The sequence below is a fragment of the Adiantum capillus-veneris genome, chromosome 13 (genome assembly GCF_014529385.1).
Source record: "Adiantum capillus-veneris isolate H3 chromosome 13, ASM1452938v2, whole genome shotgun sequence".
Lineage (NCBI taxonomy): Eukaryota > Viridiplantae > Streptophyta > Polypodiopsida > Polypodiales > Pteridaceae > Adiantum > Adiantum capillus-veneris.
Window position 1 is genome coordinate 75393548 of NC_140943.1, and position 19818 is coordinate 75413365.

The following is a 19818-nucleotide window of genomic DNA, read 5'->3' on the forward strand; positions in this document are numbered from 1 at the left end:
TGGAAGGGAGGCAATCTGTCTATGCTGAACCCATGCGCTTGAAACCATGATGTCATCTCCCCATACCAGCATGTTGTATCTCCCTGCATGCCTAACTGTCAAGAGGACTCAAGTGCAAGGCGGTCATATCTGTCCACTGGGAAGTTCCCACATGCGGTATATGAAGGAGACAGATCTGGTGAGCGTCTCATACACTAGTGGGGGGGGCAGCTAGCTCTGCTCGTACAATAGCACGTGGTACTGAAGCCTTGGCTCTAATGAGCCGCGAGATCATAGAGACCAAAGGCTTCTCCATGTCTCCCCATCCATCACTGCGGCTTGTCCTCTCGTGATGATCCAATGAAGGTCCCCAAATCTCAGCTCCATAAAGCAATGCAGAAGCCACCAAAGTGTTAAAGAGCCAGAGCTTCGTCTGAGGCTCTTGAAACTGAACCTGTGAACACATCCTTTCCAATCTACCCAATGCTGCATGGGCTCTGGTCAATCTAGTCTCTGCTGCCCTCCTCAATGAAAATACTGGCCCACTAAAAACCACTCCAAGGTAAGTGTAAGCACTTGTATACTCCACTATCTCCTGGCCGTATGTGAATGCGAGCGCTGACCTCCTGATCCACTGTGGGGTGGTATTAAATACCATGACCTTGGTTTTACCAAGGTTAACGGACAAACCACTTTCCTAGGCAAACCTATGCAAAGCATCCAGGTGACATTGCATCCCCTCCGGAGAGTCGGAGATCAACACAATATCATCAGCATATAACAATAGTGGAATCCATGTCCCTGCCAGCTGTGCACCTCTATCACCATCTCTCTCAATGTAGTCAGAAACCTCATCCATATACATACTAAATAGAGTAGGAGAGAGCGGGCAGCCCTGCTTCACCCCAATAGTGGAGTGAATCGGTGTGGATAGACCCTCCGAGGTGCATACATGCCTCACTACTGACCTGTATAATGCCATGACCCCCCAAATGAGCTCTGTGGGTACTCTCATCTGTTGTAATCTGCGCATCAATCTAGCTCTGGGCACTGTGTCAAATGCTTTGCAGAAATCCACAAAGCTACAATAGTTCCTCCTCCCACGCGATTTGCCCTCCTCAATGATGGCTCTGAGTGTCAAGATATGGTCAAGAGTAGAAAAACCCCACCTGAACCCTGCCTGCCCGGCTGCGCTATCCCCTCCCTCTTTGCCCATCTACTCAGCTGCTGCTCAAGAATAGATGTGTACAACCGTGCCAATGTGTGTCCAACCATGATAGTGCGATAATTCCCAGGCTCCATAGGGTCTCCCGACTTGAAGATAGGTATAATAGTAGATAGGCTCCAAGTATCAGGCAAGCCCTCACACATGGCACGGTTAAACATAACTGTTAGAAGCTCTACTGGTAGATCTCTGGCATGCGTGAAATGCTCAGCCACCAAGCCATCATGATCATATGCTCTCCCAGTCCTCATCCTGTCAATGGCCTTCCTCACCATCTCCGCGGTGAAAAAAGCACATGTGTGTGGGCATGGATCGGGGGGGTCGGGAAAGGGGGGCTGCTCAAGAACTGTGTACAGAGATGATGCGTACTGGACCCAGGCCTCTGTAGAAGTGATGGCAAGGGGGGGGGGGGGGGGAGTGCTCATGAAAGAGCTGCCATGCCTCACGTGAGTCCTAACTCAAGAATAACTGGTATAGATCCTGCTCTAGGCGAGCCAAAAATGCCCTCTTCTTCCGCCACACTAGGCGTCGGAAGTCAATCTGTGACTGTCTGTGAGTGATGTCCCCCAAAAGCACCTCCCTCTGAAGTCTAGCTCTAGTGTCCCGGCAGTCCTCATCATACCAACTGTTTTGGGGCATCCTCCCCGAACGGCATCTCTGCCCAGGCTGGGTATGTGGGTATACCTCTGTTGTTGTATCATGTAGTGTCTGTGTCAGTATAGTAGTGAGCTCCTCCAAAGGTCGCCCTGGCTCCTCTGTGCACAGGCGTCTGTAGATCCCATCTAAGTATACAGAGTCCGTCTCCCGCGTGAAGGTGTAGCGAGTAGGGGCTATTGCCCGTAGCTTGTGTGCTACAATAAACTGAAAAGAGATGGTCAACGACACAAGAGCATGGTCCACTGCCACACCAACAGGTCTGGGTCCAACCGTGTGATCCTGGATACTAGAGATGAGGCTCGGCTGTGCCATGACATAATCCACTGTGCTGGCTCCATGTCTGTGTGGAAAGCATGTAAAACCCCCCGCAGCGGGAAATCTTTGTAGGCCATTCAAGATGGCCAATCCATGTGCAGTCCCCATGTCTATCAAGTGTCGTCCCTACTCAGTGTGGTCTCCATCTTGTAATAGTCTAGATAGGCCCATCTCTGCAACATCCAGCTCTCTCAGCATCTCTTCTGAAGTATCATAAAATATTGTCTGATGATGGACAGTCCTAGCATTGAAATCCCCTAGAATGATGTCACCATCTCTAAAGAACCCCCATATGTCATCATCCAAAATAGAAAAGGGGGACTGTCCTCTTGGTGGTGCATAAACTGACGTACTTAGGGCAGGGGTGGCGGGGGGGGGGGGGGGGGGGGGGGGGGGGGGGGGGGGGGGGGGGGGGGGGGAGAGAGAATCTCAAAAACATTCTCCTTAATTGTGCTTTCCCTAAATCGTACTTTGTCCCATATAAATGTAATTCTGCTCAGATTTAATGTTCCTTAATATATAGGCTATTGTATGTGCACCCTTCCAGAGGTTAAATGCAGAACGCGAGCAAACACATTCATGTTCAATTTAAGGTTGTAGCTAAGGCTAGCTCATCAGTTGTAGCTAAGGTTGCCTCTAAAGTGGTTGCCAACGGTGGGTGTACTTAGAAAACATGTGACAAAATGCAGAACACGAGCAAACACATTCATGTTCAATTTAAGAGTTTGCTTGGTGGAGCCTTTGTTGGTATGCATTCAAGTTGGGAGCCTCTCTAAATGCAAATACAGCGACATGGCCAAGCAAATACAGATTAGCTTGTTGTCACAGGCTTCTATATAAGTTCTCTCATTATATTGGATGTAGGTAGCACCATTGCGGGGAGGCAGTTGGAGTCACTCATATAATTAATTTATTGCAGAATTGGCCATATTGGCAGGCCTCGTGATTTCATCACTTGTTGTTTTGTTCGGGTTTGTAGCAGCCCATTGCCTTGCGAGTTTTCTGCAGAGTTTTTGTAGGGATTGTTTCCATTGCAAGCTCAAGCTCAGATGGACGACCTTTGATTGCTACAGTGAAAGATAATGACAGAATAATTTGAGATTCCCAGTGACATGGGACACTGGCAATTTGTCGGAGAGACGACTTTAGTGTCTTTTTCTGGGTGTACCTCCATGGAAGAAATGCTGTCCTTTCATGGTGCTCATAATTTCAGGATGACGTGTAATCTTGCACAAGCATCTCTGCTTTCCTTGTGCTACACCATGGCACCACTGAACAGCACCGTCAGTGCTTTTCACCTTACCGTAGAGTCGAGCTGAAGTACCATCATGCTCTCTCATTGCCATATTCGCAAATGCGTTTCGTGTATGTGTAAGCTCGAGTGTACGCGATGTGAAAACCCAGCCCGAAAGTCGAACAGGCAGCAAGAAACCCGTAGAAGTAGTCTGCATGCCCCTCCTCCAAATCACTCGCAATCCATCCCCGCCGGCCACCACGAGTGGTGATGGTAGTGACAACAGCCACTAAAATGGAGTTCAGATAGCTGCCCAAACCGCAAAAGACAAGGCCAATGCAGCCACCCACAGAGCGCATACTGTCAAAAATCTCGCTGTAGGAAAAGGCAACGCTACTAACCATTGAAAAGTTTAAAGCGGCCCCAAGGAGCACAGTCTGTGGCATGATCCATAAGACTGAAATTAGTCTCCCCTGATGTGCAGCATTTAAGCGATGCGACTCCATGAGTGCAGATATCACCATCGCAATTATACTGCCAGTAAGAGAAATACCAAGCACAAAAAGAGGGCTCGCCCTTTGAGTAGGTGTGTGCTTTACACGTCCGAAGCACCAACGCGAGAGCCTTGCCCTGCCTCCGGCAGCAGTGACAAGACCAGTGAGAATTGAGCTGGGTCCATTAAAACGGCTTGCTCCTCAAACAAGGTGCAGATTTGTATGACCGAAAGACTTACAAAAGCCAGGGAAATGCCAGCAGGTATCACTCGCAAGAAACTTTTCAGTTCCTCAACTTGAGTCACCGTACACAGGCGCCAACAGCTGGAAGTGTCCGCTACTTCCAGCACTGCAGCTTTGTCAAGAAAACTGAAAACAAGAACAACGAAAGGCTCAATGTCTCTACAATAAGAAGAAACTGCAGGCAGCTGGGAATGATCAGAAAAAGCCTGATCTCCAAGGTTGCACCTGAAGAACAATTCGAGTTGCAGTATGTCATGTACAATTCTATATGTCTCTCATAACCTTTGCAAAAATGACTAGAGGAAACAAATGCATAAGTACGTAGTGTTGGGTATGGGCTATGTCCTATGACCCTTCAAATGAGAACCCTCAAATGATCAGAAAAAGCTTATGGAAACATGCCATGATCTCCAAGGCTGCACCTGAAGAACAATGAGAAATTCGAGTTGCAGTATGTCATGTACAATACTATATGTCTCTCATAACCTTTGCAAAAATGACTAGAGGAAACAGATGAGAACCTACTCTCGCCTAGAGAGCATGAGGCTATGAGCATCAAAGTGAGTGCATTTATGAGCCATTATTATGGAAGTAACGAAGACGTGAAAACCTACAATAGTAGTCTCTGTAATTGTTTTTCACAATGCATAATAAAGTCATTAGAGCACATTCTCTCTCTCGATCACACACACCATAAATGCTACTCTCATTAATCCTCCCTAACCCTGACAGTAGCTACATGTCTGCTATGTTGGCATATAGAAAGAACCCCTTTCCTAAGACCAATTCTCTCGCTCCAACGTACCTCATCGAGGTGAAAACATGAGAAACATCACAAAACAAAAGGGAGACACCAACCTCAGTGTGCAGGTATGGTGCAATTTGCGACAGCCAGGGATAGCTGATACATCTTCTTTGTACTCGTGAAGGAGCGCAGAATCCTTGGGGACAGCAAGCCTGTGTTTTCTCAAAGCTGCCACAAGCACCTGAGTATTTCGAAGGAAGGGGTTCCCAGAAACCTGACGATAGCGAATCCACCTCAGGCTCCCAGCAAACAGCATGAGACTTGATAAAGATGTGACGACACACAACCCCAATCCCCAAACCCACATGCCCGCGTTGTCGATATAAGTTACGACTGTTGCTGCAAGCAGCTGGGAGACCAATATGGCAACCACCACTAACTGGAAGTACATCTCATTGTCCTTTGAGTCTACCTGATCCACCCCTAAAATTAGAAGGTTTGGCGAAAGCGAACCAGTTGTGATGGCCATCATATACAGGGACATTGTCAAAAACAGGCTTGATAAACCTGTGGAGGACACCAATGTCATGGACACTCCCACGAGTATAATGGACTGCATAAAACAGAAAAACCACATAGAGAGAAACAAAAATTGGATCCCCCCCCCCCCCACACACACACACCCAAAAAAAAGAACACACACACACACTCCCAGTGCAAAACACACCCTGAGAATTGCTGTGTGTTACACTACAAGTAGGTGAACCATGTGCACTTCATTCATTGAACGTTAATTTGTTAATGCACGGGCATATGCTCACATACAGATGTACAAATGCAAACCATTGGCATGCAAAATTGTAACATCATATTTATGTGTGTGCATCCAGGTATGTGCATGTGTATGTACATATACATACTTATACCTTGCTGAATCCAGGAAAAGTCCACATCATGTAACATGTACTATGTGTGAAGCTCTTCAAACAAAACACATAGGTCTTCACAATAGAAAATGCAATAACATATATTGGACTATGAAGCAGATACCTTCGTCGAGAGAACTTGGAATATTAATGAAGCCCAGAAACGACCCAGAAAGGCATCACTCAGGAAAGCTCCTAGAAAAGAACAAAGAAAATGAGTGCCACCAACGGTGGCAACAGTGGCAGCTGCAGCGGCATTGCTCTCGCCATTTTGAGTCAGAAATATGACCAGGTTGAAAAGAACGCCATACACCGCAACATAGCATAGCATGCTGGCACCTGAAAAGGTACATGATCAGATTTGTGCTTCAAATAGCACATATCATCTTTGCTTCCCCACTAGTAAGTACATTAGATGCTGCGTGCCAGTGGGTTCCATAGCCGAAAGGGCAAAATCGGCTACGTACAACAAAATCAAGGACTTAAAAAAAACACACTCTCATCAGATCCATGTTTGCTTCCGAGCTCCATAGCCCCTCTCTCTCTCTCTCTCTCTCTCTCTCTCTCTCTCTCCCCGTTGCAGACTTACCGAGAATGCAATAGGCACACTTCCAACCGCCCAAGTGGTCATGCGCTGGGCGTCCGCGCCAGTCCATGGCTGATGGTGGCAGCAAGGGCTGTTGCAAAGCGCCAGCTTCTTGAGCGTGTTCCATTTCTGCTCTCTCTTCCACAAAACGTAGAGATTGGGGAGGCCTAACATTTTTGAAGTTATCCCTTCTCTAATTGCACCTCTTTGAGGTGGTCATAGAATAGAAATCATGTGGGCTTCTGGCCACATGTAAGGTGCCTATCTTTCCTTCCATTTCTGCAGATTTCATCTTCGCCATACGTACGGCCCTCATGTCCCTCCTCCTCCTCTGAGATTCCGATTCATTCACGCAAGCTGGGAACTATCATCTTCTACTCTTCCGCGTACTCATCAGCGTGGCTATGGAGTACCCTTGATCTCATCGCTAAAACCCCAGAAAAAAAGCCAAAGGAATTTATAGCGTTGGGGCAAAAACAGTGGACTCAAGAAGGTGCAAAGAGATTGAGCAGATGAAGCTGCACGAAATGATGGGGACTAGCAGAGGCCAGGAGCGAGCACAGCCTGTTGCTATGGCCTAACCCTAATCAGCGCTCCCTCTACTGTAATCCCACTGTCGTTTCTGTTTTCACCTCGCCCTGAGTGAAGTTACTCCCCCTCTCCGCCTTTGGGCGAGATGTCCGCACACGACATCTCTCCCCCCCCCCCCCCCCCCCCAGGGCAAATGTATCAACAAAACCTCACAGCCATGGCAGTCCTCTTCGAGCAACCACCCGTCCCTGCTGCATAACAATACCCCGGGCACAAGCCAGAAGTCATTCGCCCAAGCTGTCGAGGGAAGTCAGACGTTGAGCCCTATTGAAGTTTTTCTTAAATACACACAGAATACGCTCCCCAGCGAGGTCATCAGACAGCTCGAGGAATCAAGAACGCTTAGGCACGGATTCGGCTGGTTCTCACAGAATGTCCCTGCCCAAGACAATGCAAACCAGTATTCATGGGCTACCGAAGGGCCTCAGCCTTGGCCTACAGAAGGACTTCCACACAGAGGAGCAGATCCTATCCTCGAGGGTCCTCACAAAGAGCAAGGCAGAATCCCTATTGAGGCAGGTGAAAGACAAGCTGAAAGAGATAAGCCCATTGTCATTCTGCCTGCTGCTCAGATCAGGAAAGCACAGCAAGACCTAGAAGCTAGAGCCTTGATTGGGATGTTAGCAGACCCTAGGCCGCCAGCGGATGTGCTTAAAGGATGGATTAAAAATCAATGGGGCACCATAGGAGCAGAGGTTGAAACAATACAAGCACTACCTAAAAATCAGTATGTATTTGTGTTTAAATCTGCTGAAATGGCGTTTAAAGTTCTGAGTACTGGTCAGTGGCTAATTAGGTCATCTCCCCTTTGCTTGTTCAAATGGAATAAGGAGTATAATCCTGAGAGAGACTCTCTGACTCATTTCCCTGTGTGGGTCGAGTTCCCCAATCTCCCCTTGCATTTTCATAATCACCTGAGACCCATTGGTGCCCAGTTAGGTAGAGTGCTAGGAGGAAGAGCAAGAGGGGATTATCCCCTCTTGGAATCCACAGGCTCTCATTGAAATGGATATTACCACAGACCTGCCAGCCGAGATCATTATTGCCTTGGACGATGGTGAGTCATTCTCCCAACCCCTGGCCTACAAATACTTGCCTAATGCTTGCTTCCATTGTGGGGCAAAGGGGCATTTTGTCAAAGACTGCCTGGTAAAAAACCCTAAACCTGAGAAGGTTCCCACCAGTAAGCCGAAAGAAGGGGCGAACGCAGAAGCTAATGTCAACCGTAAGCCTCATCCCTCCCCCCCAACTAGGCAGACGAACAGAGGGAAAGAAGAGAAGAGCAGTGATTCCAAACTTAAGGGGAAACAAGTAAACAGGTTTGCCCTCCTAGCTACCTTGCCTGAATGGGAGGACTCAGAAGTGGCCGATTCTACTTGCCCTAACTCAGACTACGAGGAGGACTCCGCAGCGAGGCTGGAAAGGCAAGTCAAGGAAGCTGATTATGAGATGAAATTGGATCTAAACAAATCCGATAAAAGATGACGAAAGCAACAAGGAAAATGTGGCCCCTGACCCCTCTGTGAAGGAAACAGGGCCTGCTCCAATGGATTGCCATAAGGACAACAAGAGGGCCCATAACTCTGTATCTCAGAGTTCCCCTAAGGGAGGTCAGAACAAGAACAGGAGAGATAGGAGGGTTAATAAATGAAGCTCCTATCGTGGAATGTCAAGGGGATCTCAGACCCCCACAAAGCTCAGAAAATCAAAAACTGGGTTTTGAACTACCCGGTCGATGTCATTGGTCTACATGAGATTAAAACTACAGGAGAGGAGCTTCAGCAGAGATTGAAGACAATCTCACAAACCCTTTGCTGGCATCACTCCAACCATAACAGAGGTTCAGGAGGCACTGTGTTAGGGATCCCCCTCCACTAGAGGATAAACCCTCAGAAGTCACTCGCTGGGGACCATTGGGTATCCGTGTGTATAGAAGAGCCGGTGCGTTGCACCCTTGTTTTAGTTTATGCTGCAGGTTCTACTTTGGATAGAACCAAACTCTGGCAAAGTCTCACCAAAGTAGAAGGACCTGTTGTTCTTTTTGGAGATATGAACATGGTTGAAACTTCTGAAGATAGGTACAAAAGGAAGGGGACTACTATCTCAGGAACCGAAAAAGCCAGCTGGGACTTGTTGAAAAACGAGTTAGATCTCTGGGATGTAGGTGCTCCAAGATATTTCACTTGGCAAAATTATTCTCAGGGAGACAATGCCAGAAAAGCCAGACTTGACAGATGTTATTTGAGCATTCAACTTGCTAATGAATTTAATAGGGTTAAAGCCAAGCCTAGGTACACCTCCTGTGCCTCAGACCACTACCCGCTGATTATTACCCTAGATGATAAGCACACAAAGATTAAGAACCATTGGCTCCATACAGACACAACTTTATTCAAGCTTCAGGAGGTCCAAGACCACATTAAAGTCATTTGGGTGTAGACTTTTTCCAAAGGAATCACCCCTGCCAAAGCCTGGTCTGAAGCAATCAAGCTGACTCAACAATCTCTGATAAGATTTAGGAAAGAAGTAGCTGACATAAGGAGAGCCAGGAGAGACCTAATCTACTCAGAGCTGGTGGAGCTCGAAGCCAAGAGCAAGGAAGATGAAGAAATTCAGCTCAAAATAAATATACTCAGAAAACAAATCAGATTTGAAGAGGATCTTACGATGTGTCACTCTTCCATCTTTTTCAGAGACTGGTGGGCAGGTAGAATAGACAAGCCCTCGAAAGAGATGTTCAAAAAGCTAAGGAAGAAACAGCAAAGGGAAGTGGTTCCTATGCTATCTTCCCCCCAAGGAGTAGCCGGCACTCCAGAGGAAAACCTTGAGATAGCAAGGAATCATTTTGAAGAGCTCTTCAACCCTCTAGAGAGCCTTCACCCAGAGAAAATCAGAGCACTCAATATTATATGGGAATGTAGGAAAAGGGTCATCCCTCCTCGGATTGCTGATCAACTAGAAGCCAACATGTCAATAGAGGAAATCAACAGAGCTATTGAATCTCTCAAACCGAATAAAACTCTAGGGATAGATGGATTGCCTGCTGAATTTTATCAGATATTCAAGGCCACTTTAGCTCCTATTTTGCTAATGATTTGGGAAGAATCTGTCCAGCACAAGGCTCTCCCGAGTCCTATCAATACAGGCATTATCAAGCTGCTTCACAAGAAGGGTCCAAAAGAAATCCTTTCCAATTGGAGACCTTTGACTATGTTAACTTCGGCATACAAAATTTTTGCCAAAGCTATTGCTTTGAGAATCACTCCCACCCTCATGAATTGGCTCTCTTCCGAGCAAAAGGGTTTCATCAAGGGGAGAAGAATTCTGGAAGCTGTGATCTCCATGTGGGAAGGCATTGAATATGCCGAGGAGATAGGGCAGGATTACATTTTTGTCAAAGTAAAATGGAAAGTATGTTGTTTGCCCAAGGAATTAGGGGGCTTAGGGCTCACTGACCTTAGCTCCTGGGCAGACAAACTATCAGTCAAACTTATTCTTAGGGCTCTTGAGAACCCAGAACAAGAATGGGCTACACTTCTATTTCGACATCTTGACAGGTTTCAACTCAAAGGTCATAAAGGATGGCAACATATGCCTTGGGTCACGAATTTTTTCAGCCCATTCCCTACTCTCCCACAGGGTTCAGAGTTAGTGAAGACATTATGGGGAGCTTGGAATAGATACAGACAAATGATGAAAGTGAACTGGGAGTCCAAGTTCAGCTGGCCCATCAGAGCCGAAGAATCCTTATGGTGGTCCCTCCCCCCCATCCCCCCTCTGGGCACGAACCAGCTAAGGTCTGCTAGGAGAATCCATAGTAAAGGGATGAAAACTTGGAAAGACTTGTGGCACACTCAGGACCAGCGGTGGTTAACGGAGGCTGAACTTAAACCAGGCACAGGCTACAGCCATGGGAACTTAGGTTAATCATCACCAGAAGGACATTGTTTCCTCAAGACCAAATCTGGACGTTATCTTGCAGAGACCAACTATCACCTAAAGCCCTGTATTGGAAAGGGGGATTCAAACTGTCCCACCCACCTAGCATACCTCCAGCTCTTGAGGAACCCCTGCATGTCACACTAAATAGGAGATGGCGCACAAATTATGATAGGAAACAGTGGAACTTTAAATTCATAAATATATGGGACAGAGGAATTCAGGCCAAACATTCTATCCTTCTGTGGTTGCTACTACACAAAGCAACATGGACAGGCAAGAGAATGAAGGATATTAATATCAACAATGGTATTTGTTTGCAGGTGCAGTAGAACCATAGAGGACATCCCTCATCTTTTTATCAATTGCCCAAGGTCAAGCAAAATATTGTCACCATTGATAACTGCCCTGGGTTACACCCCAAATTGGAAACAATTGCTTTTAGGAGACTCGATCAAAACCTTTGCTGCGTTGTGGAACAGAATCAGAGCTGAGTTTCTATGGATTGTGTGGAAAGATATGAACAATAGGCTATTTGACGATGCATACCAGACCAATAGTCTGAGAAAATTATTTTCTAATGTCAACCTGCAGGTACACCAACTGAAGCTGGACCAATGTCGTATTTACAAGGCTAGCTACAAAGTCCGTAATGACTGCCTAGGGTTTTACAATGGTGCTAATCGCAGCAAAATTGAAGAGGTCCTCCTAAAGGGGTCCAATGATCACCTGCATCAGATGATGGAGGAATGCAAGGCAGAGAGAGATAAGAATGCTGAACTATACGCTACTGGTTTGAGGCTGGTCACAAATATAGAGGAATTGATCAACAATTTGTCTAATGACTAAGATTGAAGTGAAGCTGTGTTCAGTCTTGGAGTTGTCTGTGTATACCAAACTCATCAGAAACTCAGTACAAGTTCTGGGTTCTACTACCATTCAACAGTTGTATTTATCAGTCACCTTGGTCTGACTCATATTTTGTAATTTTGCTCTCTCTTTAATATTATACATCTCACGCCTTGTTATGGTAAAAAAGAAATCATGTGGGAGTCTCACTGTTACCTTGTGGGAGTACCTAAGAAGTAGTGCCCCAAGCACAACATGTCGCACTTCCATGAAGTGTTCGAGAAAAATGTGCCTCAGCTTAGCCTTGAGCCAGTTGAGAAATCCGCTTGAAAAATTTTAAGGAACTAGAGTTGAATTGCAAAAAATTCGATAATTTTCGAAAATTTTCTCTTTGAATCTACCCTAAAGGGAATTTTGTATGTTAGGAAAATTGATTTTCCCTAAGATTGTTTTAATGACACCAATAAAGTGGCATTAAGAGCCCAGTCCCACCTCAATTTAGTGCATTTTATCATTTTATTTTTTTTGAAACATAAGTAGGTCTCCACAATCTCCAAAAAATAAAAATTTATCAATACATTCAAAATGCAAAAATGAAAGGCAAGAGTAAGGAAATGAAACCCTCTCAGAAGGGAAATTCAAAAAGCTTTTGTTATATATATATATATATATATATATAGAAATAGAGAGAGAGAGAGAGAGAGAGAGAGAGAGAGAGAAGGCCTTTTTTATATATCTTATATCTTATTGTTTTTGGCATGCAAAAAAGCCCTCATAGAACAAGACATAAGGGTCTAGGGAGTGCATCCATAGAAGTTTGATTCCATGATGTGAGATATTGCAATATTATAATATGTGAAAGAATGTTTTCATTTAAGGACCTCTTAAAAGTCCGTGTCATTAGATTTTTATTATTATTATTTCTTATGCTTACTAGATCTACGTTTTCTAATGAAAATCATTAAAATATTAATATTGTTTTGGTTTGTTAATGAATCTTAAAATTTTATTATTTTTGTTTTACTTTTTTTTATTTTATTTGTTTCACCTTGTTGTTTAATGTGTGTAAATATAATTTTATATTAAAACACAACAAAAATAACACCATACCTACTCTCAATAACTCTTGTCCCCCTTTAATTTCAATAGGCCTTTGTGACTCCTCACATTGTTTTCCTAGCGTCTTTTTTTTTTTTTTTTGCAGTACTCACAATAGTGAGTTGATTATATTAACCATAAACAAAAACATTACAGCATAAGCTCTGCTCGTAATCTTGAGCCAGGGTTCCCAAAGATACAACCACAACAACCCAAAAAGATGCATCCAACAATGTAAAACATCACCCAGTACATCGGTTGATTAGGGTGCCACCCTCGACAACAACAGGATCAACCATATCACTGCAACATGGGCGGGGCACATACTCCCCATCACCCGAGCCGACCGCGAGTTGCCACCATACTGTAGCCACTTCCACTAGCCACCCGTATGCCTCAGGAGACCCTTAAGCAAAAGAGAAAACCGATAACACCACAGGCCAGCACGGAGAAGCAAGAGGTACTCAAAGATCCGAGAAAACCACACTTGGTATAGGGCTATTAAGGGTGAGCCTCGCACCCATCGCTACCGAGCGGCCCACGACTATGCATGCCACTAGGGACAGAGCCACTGCCACAAACTCCCCCTTGCAAAGTTGGCCGATGAGCCACAAGTAGGAAAGATCCATGATCATCGTTTCAGCACAGGAAAGCCAAGGAGGGGCGGCCTTCACCTCATCCAAAAAAGAAGGGGGGAGAGCAAGGATGGGCCACAAACGGCTTGCCGAAGCCGTTAAAGCCTCAACCCAGAGGGAATCCCACTTCGCCAAGGAACTCCACCATTCACATGCAGTCGCACCAGCACCAATTGCCACATCGTCACCCTGTCGCATGATGCTCGAAGCCTCCCCGCCCATGCAAACCTTGCATACCACAGAAACACAACAGAGGAGAAACCGTAGGAGAGTTCCTTCCTAGTGTTTTCTTCTCCCTAAAACTCATTTGCACTAGGTGTCTTTATTTTATTTTGTTTTAAGCCATTTAGGAGATATAGATTAGGAAAAAAAAATGGCTTGCTAAGGGCCTTAGTACCTAAAGGATGAAGTTCGTCCAATTTTCATTGTAAGACAAGTGTCCCTAAGGGCTCAACCTGCTTGCGGATAGAAAGCTATCCTCAAAAGTTGCATTTACTTTTTGGAATGCTTGAAAAAGACGTTAGAGAGAACAAAAGATTAAACATTATATTCATAGGAGTTTGATCCTATGATGTGAGGTCACTGTTCAACAAAGGTGTGTCTGAGCTTAGCTTTGAGCTGCTTGAAAATCAAGATTAGTCATTTGCAAAAGATGAAAAAGAGAAAAAAACCCAATAACATTTATTAGAAAAGATACTTACCCGAACACTGTGTGAGGTATTGATAAAGTGTTCTTTCATTTAAGAATTTCAAAAAACATTATTTCACTATTTTTTTTAAATTTTTTATGCTTATTTAACCTATATTTTCTTATGATAAGAAAGCATTAAGATATTCTTTTGTTTTAAGTTTTAATGTGTCTTTTTATTTTATTTACTTATTATTTTGTTTTGTTTCGAAATGCTAATGTGCAATGTACACCTTTTACTTTATTACTTAAATGGGGCCCCTTTGTAATATACAAACCATTTGTGAGTAGGGAGTACCGGCTTGAGGAAAATTAAGAAAAGGCCCATTAGTAGAGATGACGGGAAGATGCCTGAGGAGATTTAGAGGGAGAGGAGTTGGGGGGGGAGAGGGGGGCTAACCACGTGGATGTTATTTCCATTAGGAAGTAAAATCCCTTTGATGTGTCCTTCTACCAACCTTACTTTGACTAGCCAATTTAGTAATTCTCTCACTTTATGTGAGAATTGCAAAAAAGTGATTTTTTCTAAAAGAAGGAATGTGCACCTCACCTACCAAGATGGAGAAGGGGAGTTGGTTAGATTTATCGAAATACTATTGATACTAAAGAAATAGTAATTACTAATGAGCATTGGCGCGATCTTTATCTTAATACTAAAGAAAGAGTAGTCACTATTAGTGAAATCCCTATCTTTTAGGAGCTTGTTTCCCAAATATTATTAAACAACTAAAACAATGTGCAGCTATATTTTATGAGCTTTCATTTTTTGTAGTAGTACAAATATTCCTGCTCATTCATATACAAAGGAAGTCCGTGGGTACCATGACCAGGGTCACAACGATCGAATGCTCAACCAACCAAGCTATCCCTTTTGACATTTACGAGCTTTCTTATCATGCTACTGAACATACTAGTGCAAAGCTAGATATCAATGTTAGATTTATGCATAGATCTCAGCTATATAATAAGTTTGCCTTGAATTATCAAAGCTGGCAAAATGGTTTTTTTCAAGCAATGTTAATACCTACCTTGCACTCTAACAAGATGCTTGCAAGATTCAAGACAAAAAGTTTCAAGACAAGGACATGAATAGAAAATGGAATAAAGCATTCAATTATAAACAAAGAAGAGATACAGGATGGGCTAACGGAATATAATTAATTATAGGAAGAGGACAATCCAAAAATAGCCAATCACTATTCGGGAATAGTGTCTTAGTTTACCAAGGTGTGACTTAGAAACTTGAAAATGCCAGTTTAAGTGCCAGAGGAAATTCTACAAACATTTAGCGGATCTTTTTTTTAAAAAAAAATTTAAGAAGAGTAAATATTATCTCATTCTTCCAATTTTTCCTTTTGGAAAAACTATCAATAGAAATTTTCTATCGTTTCAAAATTTCATTTTCCTAAAATTGAACCAGAGAAAAAAAGCTTGTGTGTGGGTGCGTGCACGTGTGTGTGAGAGAGAGAGAGAGAGAGAGAGGAAGAAGAAGGTTGTCACCTACTCGAAGAGCATACTCATATTTGTCATTATGATCCATTTCCCAACTATTGTCTTTACACAAGAGAAAGAAGAGTTCTTGGTGCCACTTACAGACTCAAACATAGCAATTAAGGGCAAGAGGAGATTCTACAAAAAATGTGAGGATTTTTTTATAGAAAGATTAAATATTATATTATTTTTGGACATGGTTTGATCTTATTTATACATAGACAATGAACCTCATTTGCACCTAATCGTTGACAAAAACGACTAGCATTGTCACTTCCTTCTTTTTTTTCCCATCAAAACGTTGGGAATTATATGAGACAAAGCAAAAAACAGATACGTCAAGACGCATCAGAGAATGGGTGAGAGATCGCAATGGTTCTTAAAACTCGGTAAGTGTGATGGACGACTACAAGAGGGCTTTCCCAAGAGATTCATAGGGTGGACAAGAGGTGACATGTGACAAGGGGGGGGGGGGGGGGGATTTGTAGATAGGCAAAGCGGCTAACACGACTCTAAGCGAGCGAATCAATACCATTGCCACAAGAAGATGAGAGCGGTGAGAGAGAGGGAGAGTCAAAGTGAGAGGGGAAGGGGTAATGATGCAAAAAGGGTTAACACTAAACATGTTTTGCATTAAGCTCTTCAGTGGTGTAACCCAAACAAGAGGTGTAGGTGGGTTTAAATAGGAAAACATCCAAGAGGGTGGAGGAGGTTCCAAAGGAGAAGGTACAAGTTTTAAAGGGATAAGAGGCCTCTTTATTAGAAGAGGAATAATCCCTATCAAGGGGTAGGAAAAAGAGGGAAGGGGGGATTAAAGGGATGGTTTAAGTGTGCGATTTACAAGATGGTACCAGGAGGTGGAGATTAGGACATAATTAAAGGAGGGAGGGGGGGGGGGAGGGGGGGGGGGGTGTTTGTTGGTTTAAGAGTGCCCCTAACCAGAGGGTACTATGATGTGGAAAGAATGACACAAGTTAAAAAAGGAGGTAAAAAGGAAAAAGAAGAGGGGGGGGGGGGGGGGGTTGATTCTTTGGAACAAGGAGAAGCGGCCAAAGTTAGTTTAAGGGAGAAGAAGGAGGGGAAAAGGGAGGATGGGAAGAGGAAGGGCTAGGTGAGGGGCTAGTTGAAGGGTTCTAACTAGAGAGAAGGTTGCCGAGGTTGGGCGATTTGAGCCAGCAAATGACTGGTTTGGTAGAGGGGGGGAGTTCGAAGTGATTTACCAGGTGTTTAGAGAGAGGTTGGTTAACGATTTTGGCCAAATTCAGCTGGCGGGTAAAGGGGGTAAAGGGGGTTTTGACAATGAAAGGGGCTGTCTTTTTGAGGTTACATCTCACAAGGAAAGCGGGCCTGGAAGCATAGGCCACATAAAGAAAGCACGCTTTAAGGAACGGTGCAGGGTAACCCTTAGCTCTAAGCTGGGAAAAGAAGAGGTTGCGAATGGAGATAAATCCCTTGAGCGAACTTTCCCTAATAATGTATCTTTTGAGCTCTGATAAAATAAATGCAATTTTATGGTGTGTAGGGTGCCAAGACTGCCACGAGATGTAGTTGTAGGAGTTAAGTGGTTTTTGGTGGCAGTGTGTGTCCAGAATTCCTGTAGAGTAGAAAGAAGGCCCCTTAAAGAAGTGAATGTCCAAAATAAAAGTTTCATGTGTGGAGATAGAGGGAGTGATCTTAATGTGCTCCTAGAGAGGATGTCCGTAGTCAAGGAGAAGTTTTTTAAGGCTAGAGGGGGGGCCATCCCAAACTCCAAAAGCGTCGTCTATGAATCTTTTGAAGTAAAGGAGAGAAGGGGAAGAGATAAGGCTCCCTCCTTCCTCTAAGGAACATAAAAAGAGACAAGCATACACCACCGCAAAGTTAGAACCGATTGCGGTGCCTTTTACTTGATGCCAAAACTTTCCTTGAAAGGAGATGTAATGATGGTTGAGAATGAGAGAGGCCAAAGAGAGGATGAAGCTAACTTTTGGATAAGGAAAATGACCCTGGATAGAGTTTCTAAGTGCAAAGAGCCCATCTTGGATAGGGATGCTCGGGTAGAGCGACTCTACGTCAAAGGTAAAGAGAGTAATGTGAGGAGAGAAAGTGATAGTGGTCAAGTCTAGGATGAGAGAATGAGAATCCTGGAGGTGTTGTTTCTTGGCGAGGAGTATGGGAAAAAGTTGCACATGTAGCCACTTGGAGGCATTCTCCAAGGTATAACCCTTGTAGGAACAAATAGGGCGGCCTACAAGGGTAGGTTTATGGATTTTGGGCAGAAGGAAGAAGGGACAAGGTTTGGGAGAAGATTGAAAGGAGGAGAGGATGTAGGATCTTTCTTTGGAAGGAAGGAGATGAAAGTGAGAAACAATGGAAAGAAGAGTGGATTGAACAAAAGGTAGAGGAGGTGAAGAGATAGGAGTGTAAGTGAGAGGGTCTAAGAGGTGGCGCAAGGCTTCATTATTGTACCAAGATTGGGAGAGGATGACGGGGCCAAGGTTTTTATCAGTGGGTTTGATTATAATTTTCCGATCATTTTTAAGAGAGCAAACAGCTTTTAGAATGAGGGGTTTGGTAAGAAAAGGGGAAGAATGGCTAAGGAGAGGTTTTAAAAGGGAGAGAGCATCCTCAAAAGAAAGTCGTAGGGTGGTGGAGTGAGAAGGCGGGTTCCAAGAGGGATTGGGAATAGAAAAAGACGGAGGGGGAAGGAGTGTGTTAATTTTAGAAGTGGAAGAAGAGAGAGGGAGTGATTTTTTGAAAAAGATTTGGAGTTGTAAGCTTCTCTCAAGGTTAGTATACGCCTCGAGTATTGAAGAGGAAAGTGGAGGAGGGGAGGGGGGGATGTAGTTGAGTCCTAGACTCAAAATTTTGCGTTCTGCGGAGGAGAGGGAGCGATTAGCTAAGTTGTGAAAGGAGACGTTGGTTACTTTATTTTCGAAAGAGAAGATAGTTTGTTTACTTAAGGCTAAGATTTTGTAGAGAGGTGGGTTGGTGAGGGGAAGCCAATATTTAAGCCTTTTTCTAGCACCATGGTAATAGAGAGGAAGAAAGGAGGAGTTACATGGAGGAGGGGTCCAAAGGTTAGGGAAGAGAGGGGTACGGGAGAAGAGCAAGTGGACCCAAGAAGAAGGGTGCTCTACTCCTATTTCGTCCTCCTCCATTGCAAGTTTTTTAAACCTCTATGATTCTTGGGGAGGCTATGTTTGGGATGAGGATGGTGTGGGTGGGGGAAAGGGGTGGAGGAAGTACAAGATTTAAGAGGATAATTGGGTGTTTTCAAGAGGGGCGGCACGAAGGTGGGGTTGGGAGAGGGGGAAGGAAAAATGTGGTTTTAGGGGGAAGGGGTAGGGGGAAGTTTACAAGGGGTGGAAGAGAGGATCCCTGAGGCAAAAGATTTGGGTTTTTTGTAAGGTTGATGAAGGACCCCCTCATGAGAGGTTCTAGCCAAAGGGAGAGGTTTTTTATTGTGGTTAACACGATGTGAGGCTTTATGGTGCGGCGGCCTTTTTGGGGGAGGTGAGAGAAGGTTATTCATTTGTGTGGTGACCTCATGGTGCACTAATTCTCCTACCGTTTCCTCCTTTGGTAGAGACTCCGCTTCCTCCAAAATAGTGGCTTGTGCTCTCTTCCTAGCACTATGAGACACCGAGTTTAGGGAGGAGGCCAAATGGGTTTGGAGGATGGCATTTTGAAGTAGAGAATCAAGCTCATGAAGCGATGAAAGCTTCCGAGAGAGGAGTTGATTGGCCCATGCCGAAGGTTGGACTCTTGGAAAGGAGACAGAAGCAAGCTTCTTGGTTAGGTCCAAGAGCCTTTCTTCTACAAGGTCGCGGTAAGAATCAAAGCTTTTTTGAAGGTTGTTGATAAGAACACTTTGGGCAAGGATGTAAGCTTGGGTGCAATCCAATTGAAATTGGATATTGAGGGATTCGAGCTTGGCACTTAAGAGTGCTTGCGCTTGAGAGTCCTCCAAGGAGAGGCGGGGGGGTTTCATACAAAGGCTAAGCAGAGCTTTTTGATTGGCGAGGAGGTTTTACAAATGGGTGAGATGAGAGGTAGCTTGATGTAGCTTATGGTTGAGGGTTTTAAACTCTATTAAGGAGATGGATACAATTTTATCAAACTCATCCGGCTTGTTAATGGC

At 44.4% G+C, this 19818-nt stretch overlaps 1 pseudogene across 1 annotated transcript; it reads right to left on the bottom strand.

Moving 5' to 3' along the window:
- Positions 1–2864: 2864 nt before the first annotated feature.
- On the bottom strand, positions 2865–8041 carry LOC147444271 (protein NRT1/ PTR FAMILY 8.1-like; annotated as a pseudogene). Its single transcript, XR_015190036.1, has 4 exons — positions 6408–8041; positions 5943–6157; positions 5006–5459; positions 2865–4273 (listed from the first exon to the last, which is right to left on the bottom strand). The product of XR_015190036.1 is annotated as a protein NRT1/ PTR FAMILY 8.1-like (transcript).
- Positions 8042–19818: the final 11777 nt, after the last annotated feature.